Here is a 7591-nt window from a genome sequence, read left to right as displayed (position 1 = left end):
CCAAATTTGTCAAAAACTGGTCATTAAGGGGTGCTACAAATGTGAAAAGTTAATTTTTTAAGGTCTCATGCAATTTTTACAAAATCTGGAGGGTACGATTTAGGGCCTCTTCTGAAGTCACGCCCACAATGTTGTACTGATTAGTCAAAGTGGCCTATTACACTTTTACTTTAAATATCTGATATTTGCCTGATCAGCATGTCTTCTCTTCATAGCATCACAGCAAATTAGCTATGTATTTAATATCTAAAACATATATACCAAAACCATATTACAAAAGTTATCATTGTTCTTTTTTTAACCAAAATACAAAATATTGATTCATGACAATCATTGACATTGGGACTTTACAGTCAGTGACGGCAGCAGTGTCATGGCCTTGACACAGTGAAAATATAGCCTCATTCTGGCATTTCACCTAAATTAAAGCAAGCATTACTGGATAATAATAGGAATTAAACTTATAATGTGTGATCTACATGTGATACTGAGCCGGCCTCTATACTTCACCACGCCCACGTACTCTGGCCACGCCCCCTTTTATGGCTTTTGAACCATTTAAGGTAGAGTCTTGTGTGAGGTATCATTGAACTCAGCAGAGTTCCTTTTTGATTGGTGATAGTTTGATCCGCCCCCTATGCTTTAGACACGCCCTTTTAATAACCAGTGACCAGCTTGATGTACACTATTGTGTGAGGTATCATTGAACTCAGGAGAGAGTTCCAATTTAATTGGTCATGGTTTGGCCCGCCCCCTATGCTTTAGCCACGCCCCCTTTCACAGCTAAAGAACTGTATGAGTTAGAGTCTTGTGTGAGATATCATTGACATCACAGACATGCAAGGAGGTGCGAGGGCCCGTCCAACGCCGCTTGCAGCTTTAATTAAGTTTTGAAATGTTTTGTTTATGACCAGTGTTTGTTTACTTTGTAAGATATTGCATGGTTTAGCTGCCCCACCCCTTAAACAAAAAACAACTATATAACACACTAAATGATGGTGGAAATCCCCAAAAAGCATAACAGGGCTTGTTTTTAAATCATAAAACATCCCTGGGTGGGCTTGAACCACCATCCTTTCAGTTAACAGCCGAACACGCTAACCAATTGCGCCACAGAGACAACTCTGGCATAGACCTGAGGGGGTGGGGTCTCACTCTTCAAGCCCCACCCATTTCCATTTGCTACTTTTTAAACTTTAATTCAATATCTATGGATCCAAAGACATGGTACAAACCTTCCGTGGTCTTGTGACATCCTTAGTTTGCCATGACACTCTTGAGGCTCTGGACCAAATTTGTCAAAAACTGGTCATTAGGGGGCACTACAAATGTGAAAAAAATAAATAAACGTACTGCAGGGGTTAAATTATTTTCATTTTGTAGGGGGCGCTAGCAAGCCATTTTTGTGTGCCTATTCCCGAAACCCTTAAAATACGTAAATTTTCACCAGGCTTGATGCGACCTTTTTTAGTGTGCAAATCCAACTAAACTGACTGAACACATATTTGTAGATGCAGAAAATGCTTTTTGTTTGTTGTTTGTATAAATCACTACAATGTAATAAATTAACAATTTATAAAAGTATTTTTCCCCTCTTTTTTCTAGGCCAGTAAAACTGATCTACTGGCCCTGGGGGCTAGTTGGGGAAAAATGTTATGTTGGTGCCAATTATTTTAGAGTTGATAGCCCATGTAATTGTAGTGATATAATAAAAGGAATCTACCAGTCTTTAATGTGGAAAGACTCAAACTGCAAGGACTGTATGTCTCCTGACAAAGCCGTTATGAAGGTATAAAGAGCCTCTTCCTCTCCCCCATTAACCTCGTTTTTCCTAAAGCTGCGAATGAGGTTAAAAAAGAAAACTTTCGTCCCTGGGTGGGCTTGAACCACCAACCTTTCGGTTAACAGCCGAACGCGCTAACCGATTGCGCCACAGAGACTTCTGACTGTGCCAATGTTAGGTTTGACAATAACATGAATAATACAGTGAAACAGCCAGACTCTTGAAAAATACGTCATACGCATTTTTGGTCATACTGCCCAGCACTAGGTGTTAGCTAGTGTTACACCTATAGTTTCCAATCACAACTGACTTGTGATTGGGACTGGCATTAACTTCCTTGGATAACTATGACCTTGATGACTGAGAACCTACAGAGACATAAGAAAAGTTTTGTCACTTGGATTTTTAACCTCTTAACGTTCACTGGCGTCACTGTAACCTCCACTCATAAACGTTTTTAGAACTTTAAAGCATTAAATCTTAAAAATATACAGCCATGCGACACACCAATTGAAAGCTTAGACTCTCAGGATTCCATTAAGCCCACACACAAAGCATAAGATGATTTATAGCAGTTACACAACTGCTACAAAGTTATAGAAAATAAAACAATACAGCGTAAACAGCGCAGCCCGTGTCTAGTACATCCATACCTTTTTCCTTGTCCCTTTAGCCACTGCGGGGATTTTTTGCCTAAAATCTTTTTTTCTTAAATCCCCAAAAGTCCAAAGAAATGGAATATCCAAGCCATTATATCCAAAGCGAGCTGTTCGCCTCACAATCTTGACGTTTCTGGCCAAATCACAACGGAAAATCGCTAAACTGTTTTTCATTTCCGTATTTGTATTGCTTGTGTTTGTGTATTTGAGAAGTGTTTTATTTTGTACTTTATTGGCTTTTTTCTTTGCACTTTTCAAATGGAAATCAGAAAAACACACAGACATATATGTAGAAAAAAATTCATATAAAATCCATTTTTGAGTCTTTCGGCTTCTGGATTTTTTCTGTAGTAAGCTGAGACATGTGGCTATGACATTGTGTTGTATTGTATTGTGTTGTGTGTAACTCACTAGATGTGTTTACATAATAATAATAATAATAATATGTATTTACAGATGTATGACTTGGACGGAAATAAAAACCCTCCATTCTAGCCTCTGTAACTCTGTGTCAGTAAGGCCTAGAATAAGAAAACCCTGACATTTCCAATGATGTCAGGCACACCCCAGAGTGACAAAGTATATGGGAGCTATACCACTTTTAATTTGGGTATGACGTTTAGACCAAAAAGCTTGAAAATGCAGCCGTAAGTTAAGAGGTTAATGTTAGGTTACAGTACACTGGTAAGAAAACATTTTCGTCCCTGGGTGGGCTCGAACCACCAACCTTTCGGTTAACAGCCGAACGCGCTAACCGATTGCGCCACAGAGACGAAGTTGGTGCTTTCTGCACAGATCACATTCTTTCATTCTGTGCTCATGAGCATTAGACTCTTAATCTCAAGGTTCTGGTTATACTCATGCAATTTATGAACCGATGTTATAGGTTCTGTTGGACGTCCCTGTTAACACTTTAATGCGTTACAGCTGCAAATTCAAATGTACCACTTGAAGGGACAGCTGTTAAATAATAAGTCTCCATCTAACCTAACCTGACCACACATGACTAAAAGCATGATTTATGGTTGTGCTGGTTGTCAATTTTAAAAAAAACTCCATAAAAGAGCTTTTCTTTGATGTGATTTTTCAGTTTTTCAAGAATCTGTTTAGGAATCGTAATCGTTTTAAAAATACCGGTTCGGCATCGGAATCGTAAAAAATTCAAACGGTACCCAACCCTATTAGGTAGCATATGCAAATTATGTAATTTGCACCTAAGCATGATGTTTGGCAATTCCCCCAGAAATGGAAAGAAAAGCATATGCGCCCAACGTGGGGCTCGAACCCACGACCCTGAGATTAAGAGTCTCATGCTCTACCGACTGAGCTAGCCGGGCTCCCTGACCAGGATGGAAGGTAGAGAAATTAAAGGTACATTAAGTAAGATATGACCAGTGTTGGGGAGTAACGGAATACATGTACCGGCGTTACATATTCAGAATACAAATTATGAGTAACTGTATTCCGTTACAGTTACAATTTAAATAGTTGGTATTTAGAATACAGTTACATTGTTGAAATCAATGGATTACATGATGATACTTCTCTGTTTCACGAGTTTATTCACTCTCGCAACTCCATGCATTTCCCAGAAGCCCCAATATGAAAACGAAAAAAGTGAGCTATTTGCGTGATCACTGATAGAGGTAGAGATGGAGCCGGAACCGGCACAACAGAGCCAGGGCAGGAATGAGGTTTCTATCTTGGAAATTCAAACAGCATTTCACATTAAATAAAGAGAAGGGAGAACGAAATATAACAGTGCAACCTCTGCTTGCCAGCAACCAACTTCCTTTCAGCGTTCAAATTCCTCCACCTCCAACCTGAAGAAGCATCTTAAAGTAAGTTTTTTTTTAATTAGCCAAGGGTAGTCGTCTGCTGTAGTTTTACTGGTCACCTTGCTATTTTGTAGTTGACGTGCGACTTTACATTCTCCTACGTGAATAACAATAACAATCTGACAATTCCCTAACACATAGGAAAAAAGTGTGCGCCCAACGTGGGGCTCGAACCCACGACCCTGAGATTAAGAGTCTCATGCTCTACCGACTGAGCTAGCCGGGCTACTATTGTTGCAATTGAAAGATGGTTTTAAGAACGTACAATCACCCTTGCAATACCCTGATTTTTTTTTTTTTTTTATATATAAATTCCATAAAGTTCGTCAAAACAAGTATGCAAGGAGGTGGTATGATGCGTGGAGAATTACTAAAAACCTATTTGACTTATAAAACGAGTGACGCTGAGATCAAAAGATGGCATGCTACTGTGGTACAGTGGCTTATGTCGCTCACTACAGTGGAATGTGCCGGTCGTCTAAGTGGCATGCCGCTTGTGTTCCACCGGCACATACCGTTAAACGGCAGGTGCAAGTGGTAACGTTAGGGAAGTAATTTCATATATCCTTGCTAATGTCAAAGTTAATATTAAAGCTAGCTTGAGCTAACATGACTATTGCTGTTCTTTACAATTGTGAAATAATGTCCTGAAAATTGTTGCTAGGTCAAAAAGTAGCTATCTTGAATTAGAATTTCATAATCTCTTTTACTGTGAAAGATAAATCTAGTAAAGTTACCTAGGCATTAACTAACGTTAAAATTATGTATGCCATCGACACGTGGCCTGTGGTGACCAGAACTTATGTTAGTTTTGACTAAAGTTACTGAATCTACCTCGATTAACTCTATATTTCCCCATAGGTTCTTAACATAGCACACTTTAAACACAACTTAACATTGCAAGAGGTCAAACTCTGAGTAACAATTACTGCTAAAGCTATTAACGCCAAGTTCATGCTAACTGACGTTAATGTTTTAAGATAGCACCGCTAACGCTATGTGCACTGCGTTTAGGTTAACATATTTTACTCAACAGTGTGTCAATCAGTAATTACTCCTACATTTACATCAGTATTTTACCCAACTAAACACTTTCATTTTAATCGTGACTAATCATTAAAATCTTATGTTAAACTTAAGTCACTTTCTCACCTGAAGTAGAGCTTGACGTCAGGTAACGTTAGTTTAGCTAAATCTCAAACGTTGGCCTGATTGGCGTTGGTGATCGGTGCTAGGCCTCCAGTTGCGCATCAAATAACTAAAATAAAGCGTTGTAAAAATGGCTTTTACGAGCCGAAAAGTTACCCGATGTATACATTTAACCTTCGTGAATAATCCAAACAACACATGCGACACATCGCATCCATCCGGGATCTTTAGAACAAGTCCGGGGGGAATGAGTGGAGATGACGTTCTCTTATGCTGCGTTCCAGACACAATTTTTAGCCCGTAAGTTACGACTTCAAGTCAGTACTCACGACTTGGTAGCGTTCCAGGCAAAGTCACCACAAACCCTTCCAGCTAGCGTTAGCTAGCGGCTACCTAACGTTGACGTTAGGTTGCGCTAGTTGATACTAGCGATTTCTAGTCGGCGACATATTTTGGGCTTCATTTAATAAACATAACCTGTAGTAGTACACAATCGTATGTGTATTGTTTTGATTACAATGTGTGGAATTACTTTACGTTGCCTATTTATGTATATTTATTTATATTACTCAGTTAGTCACCGGCGTCTGTACAGCATCAACAGGGGTCACGTGTGACGTCAAAAACTGTAACTGGGAGTACAACGATCTGGTACGAGTTCACGAGTAGTAGCCATAGACAGTATATAAACGTAGTCCTAGCTAAGTTACAGGGTTGACTGCCGTTATAGGGCACTTTCACGGGTAGAAGGTTGTGAAAACACGAGTTACGAGTTGCCTGGAACGCAACTCCAAGGTGCTGAAAAGAAAGTGTCGTAAATCTTGTCCAAATTATAAAGATGTACTGCTGTGTTCTCTATCATTCCTTAACATATATTTGTATGCGTCTTGTTGTAGTTTTTTATTTATTTTTATTTTTTTATTAATTTGTAGTTTCATTTTGAATTGCTTTAGTTTTTGTTATGGTAATAAAGATGTGAGCACACCTGTATTACAGAGATAATTTGGGACGACCTGTCACGCATCATCGTTATTATACATGCATGCACATCATCTGTGAACTAATTGACAATGTAACGTTAGGCTTTATGTAACCTAACGACATTTCTCGTCGAGGTTAAAGTGTCTTAAAGCGCGATATCAGTACACAATTGTAAAGCAGCAGCCAGCATGACTGGTGAGTTAGACCTCGAAATTAGCATAGATGATCCCGTTCTCCAAAATTGACCTCGAGTTAACTTTTGCAGAGCGATAGCAGAGGAAAAAAACTTAATTGAAGTTTTCTTTAAAATAGTGTTAAAATCTCGTCTCCTTCTCGTGAACCCAATCTCGTGTCTCGTTTCGTTTCGTGAGCTGGGTGTCTCGTCACACCCCTAGCCTACTTATTACACAATACCTTATCAATGCTATCATCAACATAACATTAAAAGTACAACATTAGGCTATGTATACACACTTACACACATTTTCAGAGGTGGAAGAAGTATTCAGATCCTTTACTTAAGTTAAAGTAGCATTTATGTTCTTGACTGTAGCAGTACTTTGCCTTATTATTTATTTCCTTTTTATTATGTTTACTGTGTGCACCAAATACACCAAGGCAAATTCCTTGCAAGTGGAAACTTACTTTATGGATATGAAAAATATGAAATATAATATTTAATATAAAAAGCTATGTAGGCCTACTGTAACTCATCAGGCAGAATGCCCCCTGTCAGTAGCCTAATCATCAGTACTGTACTGATACATAAACGTGTAAGAACACTTTCCATGTTGGAAACTGATATATATGCCCCATTACCCTTTATACAATGTATTCTGACACAGTAATGGTAAAACAAGACAGACAAGATAATCAACAAGGGGAGACTGGTATTTAAAACATTGCTTAACAAAATGCTTAACAAAATTAGCTCAAGCTGCTTTTTCAATCACAGCAACAAAAGGAATGCTAACCCTACAAATATTAGAGAAATTGTTGCAGAATAAATCACCAGAATGCCGGAAATGAAGTGGTCGACATTAAAAATGCTCTGACCTATGAGTACACATACAAGCAATTGGGCTCTGTTTTTTGTTTTGTTTTTGTTTTTTACAATGTTATTAATGTACTTAGACATGAATAGACATAATAGCGAAGAACAAAGGACAACAAAGCTGAAC

General features: G+C 38.5%; 5 non-coding genes across 5 annotated transcripts; all 5 read right to left on the bottom strand.

Annotated features, from left to right (window-relative positions):
- Positions 1 to 1046: 1046 nt before the first annotated feature.
- trnan-guu (transfer RNA asparagine (anticodon GUU)) lies at positions 1047 to 1120 on the bottom strand. The gene has a single exon. It is a non-coding gene; the product is annotated as a tRNA-Asn (tRNA).
- Positions 1121 to 1866: 746 nt separating this feature from the next.
- On the bottom strand, positions 1867 to 1940 carry trnan-guu (transfer RNA asparagine (anticodon GUU)). The gene has a single exon. It is a non-coding gene; the product is annotated as a tRNA-Asn (tRNA).
- A 1201-nt stretch (positions 1941 to 3141) lies between these two features.
- Positions 3142 to 3215, bottom strand: trnan-guu (transfer RNA asparagine (anticodon GUU)). Its single transcript has one exon. It is a non-coding gene; the product is annotated as a tRNA-Asn (tRNA).
- Positions 3216 to 3706: 491 nt separating this feature from the next.
- Positions 3707 to 3779, bottom strand: trnak-cuu (transfer RNA lysine (anticodon CUU)). Its single transcript has one exon. It is a non-coding gene; the product is annotated as a tRNA-Lys (tRNA).
- Positions 3780 to 4433: 654 nt separating this feature from the next.
- Positions 4434 to 4506, bottom strand: trnak-cuu (transfer RNA lysine (anticodon CUU)). Its single transcript has one exon. It is a non-coding gene; the product is annotated as a tRNA-Lys (tRNA).
- Between the last annotated feature and the right edge of the window lie 3085 nt (positions 4507 to 7591).

Source organism: Sander vitreus, chromosome 19 (assembly GCF_031162955.1).
Source record: "Sander vitreus isolate 19-12246 chromosome 19, sanVit1, whole genome shotgun sequence".
Taxonomy (NCBI): domain Eukaryota; kingdom Metazoa; phylum Chordata; class Actinopteri; order Perciformes; family Percidae; genus Sander; species Sander vitreus.
The sequence above is the reverse complement of the archived record's forward strand: the minus strand, read 5'-3'. Positions and strand labels throughout refer to the sequence as shown.